Source organism: Pogona vitticeps, chromosome 5 (genome assembly GCF_051106095.1).
Source record: "Pogona vitticeps strain Pit_001003342236 chromosome 5, PviZW2.1, whole genome shotgun sequence".
Classification (NCBI taxonomy): domain Eukaryota; kingdom Metazoa; phylum Chordata; class Lepidosauria; order Squamata; family Agamidae; genus Pogona; species Pogona vitticeps.
Window position 1 is genome coordinate 111104396 of NC_135787.1, and position 18105 is coordinate 111122500.

The 18105-nt window shown below is 41.1% G+C and overlaps 1 protein-coding gene across 8 annotated transcripts in view; it reads right to left on the reverse strand.

Annotated features, from left to right (window-relative positions):
• Positions 1-18105, reverse strand: part of FRMD4A (FERM domain containing 4A) — a 605541-nt gene that overhangs the window by 209889 nt on the left and 377547 nt on the right. The window contains exon 1 of one of the 8 annotated variants that reach the window (XM_073000751.2): positions 1189-1667. The exons of the other annotated variants lie outside the window; for them this stretch is intronic. The gene's annotated coding sequence lies outside the window, so the exon portion shown is untranslated. Of the gene's footprint in view, positions 1-1188; positions 1668-18105 lie in introns of those variants that run through there. 8 annotated transcript variants of the gene reach the window in all.

An 18105-nucleotide genomic window follows, 5' to 3' on the forward strand; every position in this document is an offset into this window, starting at 1 on the left:
CCCACATCCGTTAACCAGAAGTGACATGTTTCATGAGCAGGGGTGGAATTTACTACAGTGTGATCCAAATACAATCTGATGCAGCTAATGGATGCTACACCCCTTATGATACCACCAAAGACAACTTCCATAGCTTCAGAAATCAGTGCAGGCACTTTTAAAATCACAGCAACAAACCATGATGTCAAACACAAAATGCATATATCCCTACACAAAATCTCATATATTCATGCAAGAGCACTCCTATTTTTGCAGTTTTAAAAAACAGACGTCTAAACTATTTCTACTTCCTTATTACTACAGCTCACTTTGGGCTGTTCTTTGAGAATGGTGGCTCTGAGCTCTAGGCTGAGTTTTGATGAATTGCTCTCTTGCCTGCATGTGTATCATTAAACTGCTGCCAATACTATTAATAGAAACAATTGTGTTCTTTGAAATTTTGCTTGGATGCTCCCACCTACTCGTCTACATTTCCCACTCAGCAGTGAACACATTTAATAACGCAATCAGGAAAGCGACCTCATACAGATTCATTTACAGCATGGGCGGGAGAAAGAAAGATTGCAAAAAAAAGAGAGAGAGAGAGAAGAAAGAAAGAAAGAAAGAAAGAAAGAAAGAAAGAAAGAAAGAAAGAAAGAAAGAAAGAAAGAATGGAAAACTAGTTGATTTAGTGAATGTGGAACAACTTTCATGTGGCAGCATGAAACGAATATGGTATGAATGAAGAGAGAGAAAAAAAATATTTCAGAGCTTTTTACCCTTTATAAACCTCGAGCTCTGCATTAAATGTGCTGCAGCCATTTGGAACTGTTCCGTCTTAGCATATCCTAGTCACAAGCATCAATACTTGCTCGAATTTAAATAATTCGCCGCACCTCCCTCCTCCTCTCCCCAACCGGCAACACACCCAAAAGCGATTCATTTTGCTATTTCTCCTCAGCTTTCAACATCCTGGTTTGTTTGTAGCACCTCGTAAGCCCACTCATTAAGAATAAAAAGGCAAAACCCGAAGAGTCCATGATTTAAACCTATTCTTAAAAGAAAAAAGGTTGGCAGCAAAAACGAGGTACATCTTGCCCTTTACTCCAGACACGATTTTTTTTTAAAAAAATGCTGCAGAATATTATCAATGGCTTCCCTCTTTCTGGAAACAAAGACACCGTTACCTTCCCCCCCCGCCCCCCTCACCTCAGCAGGAAGAGCAGCAGCAACAGCAGGAGCAATTCAGATTTCAGCCCAATGGTTCCCAGAAAAAAAGCATCCCATTAAATCCAGTATATTCAGGCCTTTGGCCTAACAAGCAGCAGCAGCAGCAGCAACAACAGAAGCAGCATCCATTTCTTCGGACTTCCTCCTCTCCGGTTTGCTAGGATTTCAGGCGCAGCCCTTTCTCTCTCGCTCTCTTCTCCTTCCCTCTTCTCTCTCTCTCTCGCTCGCTCGCTCGCCCTGCCGCCGCCTCTCCTGCCTGCCTGCCTGCCCGCCTGTGTGTCTGCAAAGGAGCGCTCTCACAAGGCTCCCATCTCCCATCTCCCTCCTAACGGTTTCTCCGAGAGACCCTGGCGGGGCTCCAGAGTGCACCACACGGCGGTATCCATCCTCAGCAGCTCACCGCCAGCAGCGTGCGAGAGACCAGAAACACCCACACCCACAAGGCGGGAAAGAGAAGGGAGGGAGGTAGGAAAAGAGCGACGGGGGGGGGGTGGAAGAGAAGAGAGGGAAAGGAGGAGCCACCGGGCTTGGAGGGGCGTGAGGAGACCTTGCGTATGCACAGAGCATGATATCAGAGAAACACAAGGGCAGCCGCCACCCAATGGCCCTTTTGCAAAGGGTTCGTCCCGCTCCCCGAGAGACGTTTATTTATTTATTTTAAAAAAGGCTCAGAAGCAGACAAAACACATGTGTTCAAGAGGGGCGGGGCGGGTTGGCCCGGCGGGGGGGGGGGGAAAGTGGGGAGGACGAAGGAGGCGGCGGTGACGGCGGAAGGGAAAGCGCCGAATGCCGGGCGACGCGGCTTGGGAGGGAGGAGGTGAAAGGCGGGAGATGCTGGCCGCCGGCGGGCGCTAGGTACGCCAGGGGCTTCCCCGAGCCCTCCTCGAGCCCTGACTGCGTGGTTAAAGGCTGGGGGGGGGGGCACAAGTGGTGCCAAACGCAAGGAGGAAGATGGAAGACTGACAGGCGACGAGGACGAGCGCCTTTCGATAATGAGCACCCGGGCCCTACCGCCCGTGGCTTGCGGACAACGAACGGAACAATAAGAGCTAAGCGCAATCACATCAGAACAGCCACAGTATAGTAACACTATAGTAACAAGGACAGCAGTAACAGTAGCACTGAAGGGGACACAAAAACAAACGCAGCAGGGAGAGGGGTGGGGAACTGGCAGCGTCCATTAGTTAACCTTCTCATTTCCTTTCCTGTACAGGGAAAGGCCAAAGTTATGATTTGGTAAGAGGAAGGAGCTGTCCTGAGTTACATAAAAAGTCTTAATGGAAAAGAAAAGGGAGCATAAATCAGGCAAGACAATTCCCAGCAAACCCCCCCCCCCCAATAATTTATTTTTTAAAAACAGTATCTAGGAGATGCCACCTCTTTGAAAAGAAGCCACACTGAAAAGTGCCCCTGAGTGGGGCTTATAGGATCTTTTTGGCCAAGCTATACGAAGTAATAGGGAAGTGGTGGCGCTGCGGGTTAAACTGCAGAAGGCTCTGTGCTGCAAGGTCAGAAAACCAGCAGTCGTAAGATCAAATCCACTCTCCTGCCAACCTAGCAGTTAGAAAGCATGTAACAATGCAAGTAGATAAATAGGTACCACCTCAGTGGGAAGGTAACAGTGTTCCGTGTCTAGTCATGCTGGCCACGTGACCATGGAAACTGTCTACGAACAAACGCTGGCTCTATGGCTTGGAAGCAGGGATGAGCACCGCACTCTAGAGACGGACACGACTGGACTAAATGTCAAGGGGAACCTTTACCTTTTATACCCTTAGCTCCATCACATGCTTTTGCTCTATTTCTCATATGGAAATAGGAATGTACACAAAGTGCTTGTAGATGTATTACATATCATTCATTAAAAATGTCCAGGGAGTTATTGGAAATCATAAAACTGCTATCAGGCCAAAGAAGTTTCTCTTTCTCTCAGTGAAGTCATGCTCTGTCAGACAACCAACATTTGGGAAACAAAACCAGCAGATTCTGCCATACTACACAAATGATTTCCCCAAATTCTGACAGACTTCACCCTTTTACTTCTGACTAGTTAAAATACTTTTTTTTGCTACTACCTAAGCCAGAAAATCCCTTCAGACCTTCTTCCACCCTTTCCAAAACCTCAGACTGTTCTATCTTCATCTGCTTGATCCCACACATGCAGCTGAATCAAAAGATGTGCGCAAACAAATAACCAAGATAACTGCATCTCTCCAAGTCCACTATTCATGACCTTCAAATATGCATATAAGGACTACTGAGTCCAAAGGAAAAAGCTTAGCAAAGCAAAGTGTGCTGCATATATACTGCCGCTTGAGAATGCAAGTAGTGGCTTTTGGAGGTATGCTGAGAAAAGCCTACAGCTTGGATTGCTGAGGGAGGGTTAAAGTCAATTTGGAGTGGTGTCTACCAGATTTTTAAAATGGTCTGTATGCTCTCTGAAGGCACAGACAGCTTGTGGTTTGAAAGAGAGGTGACACCCCCCTCCTTAAACTACTACCACGTGAAGGGTTGATTACTGTTTGTACCACACTTTACTATCTTTGCCTTCTTTAATATACCAAATTTTCTCATCTACCTCAGTGGGTTGACAACTGAATTTTAGATAGGAGGTCAAGGGAGTTTTGGGGATGATACATATTAGCCCTTGATATGGTGAATGAACACACTATGTAATTTGTCTTTGTTTGCAATGGTAGCTCATACTGTGAATACTTTGTTATATTAAGATTATGCTAACCAGTTTTTTAAAAAACCCTTCAAAACATATCTAGAAGTAGGATGATATCAGTTACACTTTCAGGATGAGATCTCAGTCACAAAATATGGAAAGCAAAGAATTTAAAGGCAATTCTTCCCTCATTACTCATAAAAAAGCTAGTCCCCACATATGCAGGATAAGAAGAGAAAACAGCCATTTTCATCTGATATGTTGCAGACTATAATTGCCATCACTACCCATAGCATGCAGCTGGGATGAATAAATTGTACTCCAATAATTTGATGCTGGATTAAGGCCAGTCACACAATTTAACTTACATGTATACAGTACATACAGCAGATTCTACATCTGTCTAGAAATCAACAGGTTATGATTAGTTTGTTAAACTATTTGGAATTTCTGCAAAAAGATACTTATTAGTCAAACAATTTGGATTTCTGCAAAAATATACAGTACTTATAAATAAAATGCAGTTTGTCATTGCAGGTTAGAAGTACCTATGGATATGAATTTGTTACTGCAAGTAAGGAATATGGACCCATATAATAGTAATGGTTTTACATTCAAGTTACAGATGGGAGCCAAAGTAAATGGGAACCAGCTTTTGTTATCAGTGGAGACTTACCACTTAATGGCTGAGGCACTACCTTGTTTTCCCGAAAATAAGACCTAACCTGAATATAAGCCCTAGTATGATTTTTCAGGATGCTCATAATATAAGCCCTACCTCAAAATAAGCCCTACTACTGAAGAGTCCAAGTTAAGTGAAACCCCACCCTCTACCATTGTGCAGCATTACACAGCAGCCGGAAGAAGATGACATGACTGTATTTCAATAAATGTAGAAATATGTAAAAATAAAACATCCCCTGAAAATAAGCCCTAATGCATTTTTGGAACAAAAATATAAGACCCTGTCTTATTTTTGGGGAAACACAGTATTACACACTTACACAAACAGCATAACTTTCAGAAGCAAATTGCTGTAAGTTAAGGAATCACCATAGACATCATTTGTTGCACACTAAGTTGCACAGCCCAGCGTGCAACTGATAATGTCTGCAGAGCAATTTGCATCTAAAAGTTAAGCCATTTGTGTGAGTGCACAATAGCATTTCAGCCAATGAATGGCGATAAGGTGTAATTCTGGCTTCTACTTAATCCTAGTTAGGAAAGCAGCAGCCACTTTTTGGAAATCAAATTCCTATCATTCCATTTCCCAGAATGTAAGGTCCTATTTCACCTACTTCATGCCAAGTCACTTGATGACAGTGGTGGTGGTGGTGACAGTGGCAATGGCAATAGCAAGGATATTCATCATGGTGAAAGTTACCTACTTAATCATTCTTAACCACAATAATCATAACTGGCACCAAACTGTTCTTCTACAGTTAATGCAGGAACATACCATTTATTCCAAAGAGGAGAGGGAGCATCTTCCCACTGATGACTTCCAATTTCTTAATTGTGGTGAAAAAAGAAGCCAACACAATGCTTGCATCATCTTGTGAAATGGTACCATTTACTCATTAACACGGAGCCTTCTTGTAGTTTTTGAAGGAGCAGCTGTGTTAGCTTGTGCAAGCACATATCAGACAAAAAAACTAAAGCAAAAAACATACCAAAAGTGCTGTGGCACTTTAAAGATTAGCTACTATATTTTAATGTAATCTTTCATGGATCAAGTCCACTTCCTCAGACATTATGGGGAAAGGGGCTGACGGGGCACACATCACCATTCATAGTTTCTCATTAATTCCCTAATATGTTCAATAGCAACCCCCTTTTTGGATGTATCTCTGCCAATTAAAATTGCCCCACTGAGTAATTAGCTAAAGTTTTAGCTAGTTCATGTACTCATTATAGATATTAAAGGTTGCAACCTGAACAAAGGCAAATTTAAAGCCTGTAGAGGAAATTCAGGCAGTACACCTGAATTGAGACGTCTAAATAAATATGTAGAAAACTGCAGTGTTCAAATACCTTGTGCAAGCAGACCTTGACAAATGTCTCTGTAACTATGACTTTCCATCTTCTGTTTTGAGTGCTTGACAATAATCATTCCAAGTTGAAAAGTAAAACAAGATCATTTATGCCTAACTTCTGTATCATTAAAACACCTTTTATTTTATCAACCACCCAAAACATTAGGCCCAAGAATCAATTGCTTAGTGTGAACTTAGGGGGTCACAAAACAATGGACTGGTAAGAAACTGGCAAAAATCTGCTTTTCATAGAATATTGGAGCTGGAAAGGGTCTACAAGGCCATTGAGTTCAACCTCCTGCTCAAGGCAGGAATCCAAATCAAAGTGTGCTTTGACAGTGTATCTGACAGATGGCTGTCTAACTTTCTCTTGAATGCCACCAGAGTTGGAACGCTCTCCTCCACCCACGGCAATTGGTTTTATTGTAATACTGCCCAAACAGTTAGCGATTTTTTTTTTCCTGTTATTCAGCCGAAATCTAGCTTCCTGTAACTTGAGCCCCTTATTTTGTGTCCTGCACTCTGGACTGATTGAGAACAGATCCTGCTCCTCCTCTGCATGGCAGCCTTTCAAGTATTTGAAGAGTGCTACCATGTACCTTTTCAGTCTTCTGTTCTCAAAATTAAACATGCCCAGTTCTTTTGTTTGTTTGTTTGTTTCTCGTCCCCTTGTCCTTGTTGTCCCCCTGTGAACTTATTCCCATTTGCCTGTATACTCCTTAAAATGTGACATCCAGAACTGGACACAGTACTCAAGATGAAGCCTTAAAAGTATGAAATAGAGGGGAATTAGTATTTCACGTGATTTGGAGACTATACTTTTGTTGTCATACTTGGGTTTCTGGCTTCAAATGTGCATGCTAGATTCTTTAAAACAGTAGTTCCCAGTCTATGTGCCATATCAGTGGTGCAGTTGGGTTATTTTTCATTTTAATGGTCCTATAGAGTGCTGTAAGGTGAAGGCAAAGGTTCCCCTTGACATTTAGTCCAGTCGTGTCTGACTTTAGGGCGCGGTGCTCATCCCCATCTCCAAGCCTTAGAGCCAGCGTTTGTCCATAGACAGTTTCCGTGGTCACATGGCCAGTGCGACTTAGACACGGAACGCTGTTACCTTCTCACCGAGGTGGTCCCTATTTATCTACTTGCATTTACATGCTTTCGAACTGCTAGGTTGGCAGGAGCTGGGACAAGCGACGGGAGCTCTCTCCATTGCGTGGATTCAATCTTACGACTGCTGGTCTTCTGACCTTGCAGCACAGAGGCTTCTGCAGTTTAACCCACAGCGCCACCACATCCCTGATATAGACTGCAGTAGGGCTGTTCAAAAAGTAATATTACTTTAAAAGGTGAGAAGCTAGCCCTACTGCAATTGGGGGCCCTCCTGTCATTCTGGTGAGCGGTGCTATGGACCTCTGGTCCACGGCCTGAACCTGATAAGCTTTGTAGGAAGTAAATTGCAATAACTGAAAGATTCCTGTGTATGGAATAACTTGCCCTTTGAAAAGTCGTGCAGAGAGAAAATGGGAGGAAATATATTCTGACACTGGGTAGTATGCCTTTATTTTTATTTTATTATATTTATTATAGGATATACATATATGATTCTCAAAAAGTATCATATTATCCCAGTTGCATTACATCCCACTATGCTTCCTGCATTATAATACAATATAAATGTTGCAGAATGAGTAGGTAGCTAATTTAAATATTATTATAAAAATAAATAAATACCCATGTTTCTATTTATCAATATCTATCAACCCTGAGTGCTCACTGGAAGGACAGATCCTGAAGCTGAGGCTCCAATACTTTGGCCATCTCATGAAAAAAGAAGATTCCCTGGAAAAGCCCCTGATGTTGAGAAAATATGAAGGCAAGAGGAGAAGGGGACAACAAAGGATGAGATGGCTGGATGGTGTCACCAAAACTACCAACATGAATTTGACCAAACTCTGGGAGGCAATGGAAGACAGGAGGGCCTGGCATGCTCTGGTCCATGGAGTCACGAAGAGTCAGACACAACTTAATGACTAAATAACAAACAACAACAAATGGTATACCTAGCTTTGATAAAAGAAATGTTGGTGTGGGGCCAAAACCCCAGAGGCTTAATGACGCTCTGGCCTCAAGAAAATTTCTTAAGAGTCCAGTTGAATGTGAAGCTTGGCAAGAGCACTCTGTTTGAAAGACAAGCCTTGAAACTTAAGGACACTAGTTATACAGAGCCTCTTATCAGACTGCTTCCATTCTTCCCACTTTAAATATAGCAAAGTAAGAGACTTAGAGCCTTAGACGTGGAGAGAAAATGACATGAGAGAGTTCTTAGTGATCATAATATAGTAGATATGGCTACACATATATACAAGGCAACATACATTTGACATAACAACATTCAGAGCAATGACATAGAAGCAAATGACCACCAGACTTACTACTGAGTGGCAAAGGTCTGTTCTGTCTCTGTTACATTTATACCCAAAACAACCTGTCACATTTCACCATTTACAGCTGCTCTTCCTTAACAATCAAGCATTACATCAGCTTGTTACACCTGTATGCTGTTAATCATTGCATTGGCTTTTACTCTACATTGGTGACTCTGCACTTCCATTACAATATTAAAATTTAACTCCCTGTTCACCAAAAGAACAAAATCATGACAAGAAATGGCATGGTATCATTTATTAATACATCTTTTTGGCCAGTATCTTGCTGAGTTGCTACTGAGTTGAAAATCATGGAATCATGCTACTTGTGCAGTTGTCGCGACTGCACAAACAACACGTTATTTTCTTCATGGAGACATTGCTCGTGAAATGGTAGTGTGTGTGCTGAAGCTCCTACAATACTATGTTAGTGGCATTTCCCACTCAATGGAAGCTCAATAGGATATTGTCTTCCGATTTCCAGTTCAACATCTGTAAGCTTAACCATTAAAGTCTCAGGCAAAATCCAAACAAGCAAACAAACAAACCCAAAAAGACAAAATAAAAAAGAGACAAAAATATGTGGAACCTTAAAGACTAACTGTTATATTTTAATATGAGCTTTTATGCACACGTCCACTTCATCAGACATATGGAAACAGAAAAAAGTCTTGTGCTACGAATTCAGTTTCAGCAGAAAACTGACAACCATTGCTTTAAAAAAACCATTCAGATTCCTAGAGAGAAGCAATTCTTGATAGTACAGAAAAGTAGGGGGGTTATTTCTGCAGCATCATGCATTTTTTAAGTTATATGTACAGTGGTGCCTCTCATAGCGACGTTAATCAGTGCAGCAAAAATCGCTGCTAAGTGATTTCGTCGCTATGCGATTTTAAAAAGCCCATAGAAACGCATTAAAACCCGTTTAATGCGTTCCTGTGGGCTTAAAACTCAACTTAAAATGAAGATCCTCCATACAGCGGCCATTTTCGCTGCCTCTTATGCAAGGAATCGGCGCGAAAACACAGCGGGCAGCCATTTTTTCTTAACCCAGTGGCCATTTTGGAACCGCCGATCAGCTGTTTAAAAATCATCGCTTTGCGATGATTGGTAAGTGAAACAGGGAACTGATCATCGCAAAGTGATAAAACAGCATAGGAAACATCGCAATGCGATCGCTTTTGCAATTGCAAAAAGTTAGTTGCTATGCGGTTTCATCGCTAAATGGAGCACCTGTTAAGCGAGGCACCACTGTATCTTGAGTTTCCTCCAGTGAGTTCAAGGTGGCATACACTGCATTTTTCCTCCCTACTCTGTCCCCACAACAACCTTGTGTGATGTAAGCCACTCATTGGGGAACTGCTTGGCCAAAATTCAGCCAGTAGTGCTCATGGTCATGTGGTCTTGAACCTCAGTCTCCCAAGCCCCAGTTCAGTTCTCTAGCCACTACCACACTGAAGAAGTGGGAAGGAGCACCAGAGGGCACCAAGGAACGTGTCTGTGTCCTGGCTGGTTTGAGCCAGAAGGAAATGATGTGGGATTTTCCCTGCTCTTGTTGGGGCTCGAAATGGTTTTAGACCTTTTAAAACTGAGGGTCAGATGTTCTGGAATGCATCTTACCTTCCAGTAGCATGTCCCTATCTCCCACAAGATGATTTCTGAGATGGAACCAGGCAATCAGATTTGCAAGTGATGCTTGCATATATCTTCCACTGACCAATCACAAACAAAGCTCATTGGAATTAAGGACACAGAGCAAAAGCAAGTGGTGTGACAAAGGCTACAACTACATGGTCAAATACTTTAGGATTTGAAGCTGGTGAAAAATTGATGAATTCATATATTTTAAACTGATCACATGATGCAAAGGCCAGTTTGAAGACATATGGCCTTTTTTTTTCTCCCAGCACAAAAGTTCCCCCCTTTCTGTAGGGGCTTCTATGCTTTTCAAGGCAGAAGGATTAGAACAGATTTATTCCCATGTGATCAGCTGTTACATTCTCCAAAACGATTGGGGTATGTGTGGCTACAGGTGGTATTCTGGTGATGTACTAAGAGCTGGACATGATGTTTGGACAGCAGGAACATCCATCCCGGTGATCTTTCTCCCTAGTCACTCCAAAGTATTTTTAAGCAAGCTACTGAGATTAGGACTATATTTCTTTATCACTACATTGATATACTAGTTTAGATCACCTATGGATGGACCAAAAAGAAAAACCAATATGAAATATAAAAGAACTATGCTGAATTCTGGAGGATGAACACATCCTGTTATTAACCAACCTGAGCTTCCCTCTGGAAGCTAACTTAACTCTCTCCATTAGGACAAAAGAGAGGGTCAAATGTTCTGGAAAAATACCTTCCGTTTTAGACAGACTTTTAACAGTTGAATTGGGCATGGCATTATTTATTTATTTTTGCATGCTATACATGATTGTTCTTTTTATGTGTGTTTTGTTGTGTTTTAAAGTGTTATTAATTATTTTTAAATTAATTGTTTTAATATTATTCTGTGTCTATTTGCTTTTAAATGTAATAACTTGTATTTTAATAATTTGTGAGCTGCCTTGGGCCCATTCATTGGAAGAAAGCTGGCATGAACATGAAATGAAATATTATAAATAAATAGTCAATCAAACTTGAAATGTGTTCCCAAATATTTAATTGCCAAAGTGAGATCATGAATGTAAGTAATAAATACATCATTCCTGATCTGAAATCTATTATGGTCTGCTTCCAGAGACAGGATGCTGTACTAAATGAACAATTGGTCTGACCCACCACAGCAGTGCTTACATCCTCATGTTCTGTTTAGTCCTAACTTATGATAAATGGCCCTTTTGAGAGTTTTAAATAGCAAGACCCAAGAAGCAACCCCCAGACCACAGACATCTCACTCAAACATGCAAGCCATAATCAGCCATAAAAGGCACCTAATTCACCTAATGAGATCCAGCTGGGATGACCTGTAAACAACGGAGAGGGTGAAAACTATAAAACATTACATGCCCTCGCATAGCATATTTCAAACCGGTTATAGCTTCCAAGAGGGCTAAATTCTTCTCGAGACACTCCCAGATAGCTCTTAGAAATCAGTATTTAAACTTTAGAAGCAGCAAAACATTCCTTTTTCCGCCCACCTCTTCATAGAGGTCCCAGGACAATCTCCTAGGCTGCAGTATTGGGAGCAGGAAGGATTTGGTCTTCTACAAAATATGCCTCCAGGGTTTCAGCTCAATTTTCACACAGACTACTCTTAAAATAATCTCCAAGCGCCTGAGGGAGAAGTCAACGCAATAACTCTTCCATTCATTAGAGTTAGGAAAGTGCGATTTTGGCAGTGTGGTGTAATGCTAGATAGGCATATTAAAGAGAGTTAGGCTGCCTATAACTCATATACCCAGTGGAGACAGCAGAATGTTTAATGGAGGAAAAAGCTGGGATGTTGTCCAGCTGACTTTGGAAAGTGGAGGCAGGACCAGTTGGGGGGGGGGGCAAGAAGAACAACAAATATAAAGTTTCTTGCAGCACAGGACTGCCCTTTGTTCTGCTAAGCTGCCAAAAGCAAACTGCACTTTCTGTGGTAGCGGTGGTGGTGGTGATGCCGATGATAATAATGCTTGTAATTAAGAGTGCATCATCTCTAACAGTCCTTGGAATGAGGACCAAGCAGGTTTTGCTCTCATTTTATTCGTGTTCCTCATCTTCCTCACCTTCCCATCTCTCCAGGGTAAATGAAAACTTTTCTGTTCCATCGGAGAAGGTGAAGGCAGTACACTTGCTGCAAATGCCGAGGGCAGTGTTAAACCTGCTTCTTCTTCCTGGCACAGCTTGGGAAAGATTTAAGAGCAACCACAACTCCCAGAATCCCACAGCCAGCATGGCCATTGCTGCTCTGATCATGCATGATCATTCTGGGTAGAGGATTTTGGGAGTTAAAAAAACATTTCCAGTCCCTGATTACTCTAGTGTCCCAGCCACCGGTAACAAAGCCTGCTGCCTCTGCATTGTCCTATCTTTATTTCCTTGTGTTACACAAAATCATCAATGGGCATGGGTGCTTCACAGAGTAACATAATGGTGAAAGACAGGTACTTTTCTCTAGGCACTTTAATCTAAATTTCAGCAGAAAAGGTGGGAGGATAGAATTTAGCACAGAATTTATATGCCATACTTAGAGCCAAAACTACATTTTACATTACAGACTCATGGGTTTTGTAAGAAGTGTAGTTTAACTGTCAACTTTGATTTTAAAGAGAACGTAACACTGGGATCCCACCTGTTTGCAATCCACTCATTTTAAAATACTTATTTGCAAATACTTGTCTATTAAAGTTCCACAGAACTATATTTCATAAAGGAATCTGGTTATTATGCATCTGTTCGAAGGTCTCTACACTTTCAACAAAACTCTCAGACTTGACTTGCTTGAGAATATGGATAACCAGAACCACTGGTAATGGCTTGGCCTCCACCCATCCTCACACATGCACCCTGTATGAATCCAGTGTAACTGCTCTGCAAGATATGGCCTTAATGTTTACAGAGTCAGGAGACTGCCTCAGGTAGGGAATAATAAGAGGCAAAGTAGCAGGAAGATGTTGGAGAGCTGAATTGGATGAGTATGGTGACCTGCCTTGCAGCTGGACTCTCTAAGATGGGTATTTTCTTCCAGATACAGTTGAAGAACTCTCCAATCATCGGTGCCAAACGAAGACTCAACCTCTAATCTGTTTTCCATTTCAGTACATGTAATGGAAAGGCAAATCTTGTCTTTGTCCTTAAAGGGCAAAAGGTATTGGGCCAGCTCTACAGACAACTCAAGGATGACATACATTAAAGAGCTCCTGAATGTTGCCTCTCCAAATAACTCCAGCCTCTGATTGTGCAAACAGCATGATCCTGTGCATATCTTCACATAACCATGTTCTACCCTTGTTCAGGGGGACTGAACTTCAATTATTGTAGTTCTTGTAAACAAATAAAAATCCCAAAAGAGTTATTATATCAGAATAAATGCCTAGGAAAAGGAAACAAAATATTGCATGGACAAAGAATGTAGACACACACACCAGAGTCCATTTAACAGATTTTGGAGAATGAAATTTAGTATTTGCCTCAGTTAGTAGTCATATTTTCAACAGAAGCAGAGGTAATCATTTTGCAAACAAACTTAACAAACTCTAAGCATTGTGCATCTCCCTCATCCTTCATCTCAATTTAGTCTACACCTTTGATATAAATTTCAAGGTTTAAAGCAAGTGGAAATAATTTGCTGGCCAACAGATGTTGTGGGACTACAACTCCCATTACTCCTGACCTGTCTGGGCCTCAAGGATCTGGGGTTCTGCAACATTTGGAAGGTCCTTTAAAGCCACTACTGTTCTCAGTCTTTTTATACATAACATGAACAAAATTTAGGTTCTTGTGTCTCTATTAGATTTTGATTTGCAAACATTTAATAGAAGCTTGCTCCAGTTTTATAAGGCAATCACAGCAGGCTTACCTATAGTAAATCCTCAATTCACAGAATGTAATCAGGTCAGGATTTTCCTTAAAACATTTTTCTGACCCCAGGAGAGCAAAATCCTAAATACCATTAAACATACATACCATAACAGGTGCATGCTTAGTAATGGACCTTGTGAATGCAGTTTTAAGCACTGATTTTTAAGCCAAATCACCTAAAACAAGGCAGGATACACTGATTGTCAAACCTCACTTCAGAAGACCTCTTTGAGTAACTCTTTTACAGCTTGAGAACACTGCAGCCTTTCTATCCTGGAGGCCTCTTCCATGGGGTTGGGCATTATATCATAGTAGCTGAAATCTTCTTGTGCAATTATGCATGCACAGCAGGAATGATGTGTACATAGTGCAATGAAGCCATATACACCCCAAAATTGCCAAAGTAAATATTTTAATCAGTAATGATCTGCTGCCGCTGCTGATGTCATTTTTGTTTTGAGCATAGAATTGTGCAACAGGATTTCAGCCAGTGTCATATTGCTAGCACCTGCGTCCAAAACACAGATACGTATGGAGTGAACCTTGTTTGCATATTTCCTTGTGTATATCTAAATGGGGAAAAGAGAGCTGGGGACTCCTGGGCAGTGGTATAGTAGTAAATAACCACTCCTCCACAGGGAAAGCTGAAAAATAATACAGCACCTGGATTGGTCCATATTAACAAATAATGAGCAGATAATGGTTGTTGTGGGTTTTTCGGGCTCTTTGGCCATGTTCTGAAGATTGTTCTTCCTAATGTTTCACCAGGCTCTGTGGCCGGCATCTTCAGAGGACAGCACTCTGTGCAGATATTTTGTGAAGGTAATGGCTCTTAACTATCTATTCAAGAGCAAACTACTCTCAGTTCTTTGAGTTACAACAGGTATAGTGTGCAACAGCATACTTTTCCTAGAAAAATCAGTTTCTCTCCTAGCTATGAGGAACAATGCAGCGAAGCACAGAGAAAAAAGGAAGTCTGGGAGTGAGGTGGTGGGTGGTAGAATAGTTGCAGGTAGCCACAGGGTTTTTATCCTGTGCACCCGGGCTGCATTGGTCCACTGTTTCTGGAAGTACTTCTCCTCTGACATTTTCCTGTCTCTGCTAACAGAGCAGGGTGAAAGAGGAGCACTTTCTATTTACTGTGCTATTGATTTTCCTCACCTGATCAGCTGCTTTCCCTTCAAAATAAAAGCAGCAGTGTTAAGCACTCTTTTTAAATGTTTTTTTAAAAGTTTTGTTCAGTGAGAATGAATTCGAGCTATGATGACTTACCCAAAGATTTAGAAGGACTGGTTCTTGGTTCACAAATTTCACTTTCCACCACTGTAATGCTCCAAGCATCTTGTAAAGGAGTTCTATTTGCATTGGCAGTGGCAAGGTCAAAACATTGTGTGAATATTCATACTGGAGATTAAAATACTGGATTTATTTTTATTCATTTTATTTATTTTGCATGCAATTGAACTATGTTTTGCACAAAGTTTATGAACAAAAAGTAAAGGGAAAGCTCTCTCACGTGCACAAAAGTACATGGATTAATTTGTTCCATCGAATCTGGTAAGTAATTAAATAGAACACTATAGCTGAGAACAATAAAGTCACTTTTAAAAACGTAAACCATCTAACCAGAACTAAAACTTCTACAGTACAGGTATCTATAAGTAAGTGAATATCTGATCCATGGTTAAAACTGTGCTGAAGAAATTAATCAAAACATCTGTACCGCACTTTAAAAAGATGCTCTGATTAATTAAACACTTGTCATCTGTAGGGCAACATTAAAAACACTGTGTTTATGTGTGTTTCTTCAGAACTGCATTTAGAGCTCTCTGGCAAACTGTTGCCTACAGTTATGAGGAAGATCTTTTCCTCTCGTCCTACTCCTAAATGAACAACATGGGTCCCTCCAAATGTTATCTATGCCCCTCCCCAAACCATCATTCACACCTTCACATCTTATTCACTCAGCCAGTCACCATGTTGATTGGCAGACTCTGGACATTGTAGTCCAAAAAAACGTTCAAAGGTATACAAAGTACCTCTTAACACAAAAACAGAGTCATGTCCGACCTTAGGGGGCAGTGCTCATCCCCATTTCCAAGCCATAGAGCCAGTGTTTGTCCGTAGATGTGGCCAGCGTGATTAGACATGGAAGGCACCTTCCCACCATGGTGGTCCCTATTTATCTACTCGCATTTACATGCTTTCGAACTGCTAGGTTGGCAGGAGCTGGGACAAGCAACGGGAACTGCTGGTTGTTCGACCTTGTAACCCAGAGGATTTTTACAGTTTAACCTGCACCACCATGCCCCACAGTTCTAAGATAGAAAGCCCTAAATGGTTTCAGTATCTGGCAGAACACATTTTTCCAGAAAGAACTGCCCACCCTACTCATTCATCCCAGGCAGGATGTCTGAGGGTGCTGACCCTGAGAAAGGCCCACAGGGAGAGGACTAGGACCTGGGCCTTCATGGTGGTCACACCCTGACTCTGGAACTAACTATCCCTGGACATCCATCTGGCTCCCTTGCTGATAACGTTTAAAAAATGTTTAAAAACATAGCTGTTTAGACAGGCATTTCTGTCAATGGAAACCAATTGAAATTATAGTCCCTCAAGACAATGGTACGACCATTTAAAATATTTGATGTGTTAATCAGGAATTGTTTAATTGTTGTATTTTATGATGTTTATATGGTGAATTTATTTTATATTTATAGTGATGTTTTATTGTTTGATTATATTGTGAACCACTCAGACTAGTTTTAGGCTATGAAACAAAGAAACGAACAAACAACTTGTAATGTGATGTCATTTAGTGGCACTGAAGGGTGCCAACATGATCCAAAGTAAAGTATGAAGAGAGAAAATGGAAAAATATGTGTTCAGAATTAGGATGTAGTGAATTATCTGTGTTAAAAGATCTAAATAAGTGAGGGCCTTCTCCCACAATCTTAATGATGGAACAAGGTCACTTAAAATCACCCACAATTTTTAATCACTTTTCTTTATCTTCCGGGTTGCATTAGGCCCATCATCTCTAGGCTTTTGCAAGTTGCTTCATTAGAACTCATGAGAGAAAGTAGATCAAATACTTTGGCAACTGACAAAATGAATAAAATATGGCTTGTTGGCACAGTTTTATGCTACTGCAGCAGTCCTTTGACAGGATATATGCTTTATTCCAAGGCAAGTGGCAGTAAAACTCATTCTAAAGACAGTGGAGAGGGATTAAAAACTATGGAGCAAGACAAATTAGCAAATAAATTAAAAAGAACAAGGAAGAATACTGACTCTTAATGCTGAATCTACCATTCAACAGGACTCACCATCTTTTCAGTGCTGTGTGAAATGAAAGATGAATTGGGTTGAAAATAAGGAACCATATGTCCTGCAATCATAGGTAAATGCAAGTAGCTTCCCACCAAAGCAGCAAATCATTAAAAGTGTAGTGTTGGATTTGATGCTGGGGGCAACTCTAGGTTACTTGTGTAAGCAACTTTCCCATCTGACATGTCTGTCTGTGCAATTGCTTACGAAATAAACTCTTCATATGTGATGTACTGTACTTGCTTTTTCTCACACAGAGACTATTTTAGTGTAAAACAAATGTTATTTATTCATAAAGAGTCTCAACACTCCCTCCTTCTCCCCACACCAATACGTTGACCATTTTTTAAAGGCTGAAAAGCAGCTACAGCTTTACGAACAAAGCCAAGCTGAATTAACAATAACAATAATAAAAGATGTAATTTTAGATCTTGCCTGATCTGAACAAGTACCTAGTTGCTGCAGATGAGCTACTGCTGTTTCCACCAAGGCCTAGTTATTGCATCTGCTCTGCCCCACACCGCACTATGTGTGGAAAGCACAATTCACTACAGCAGTGGTTCCCAACTTTGAGTAACCCAGGTGTTCTTGGCCTGGAGCTCCCAGAAACTCTAGCCAGCACAGCTGGTGGTGAAGACTTCTGACAATTGCAGTCCAAGAACACCTGGGTTACCCAAGGTTGGGAACCACTGCTGTCTGTTTTTTTTAAATCTACAATTTTATTTATTGTACTGTCTAATTGTCATATTCATATGAGCTATCTTGAAGCCTTTTATGTAGCAATACTCAATAGCAAAACTAAGTGAATCCAACACAGCATTTCAGCATCTGGCTATTTTTGTGTGTGTGTTTTTAAACTGGGAAAAGTACTGAAAGACTAATTCACAGTGGACCTAGGCATTACAGTCTGAGAATCTTTCTA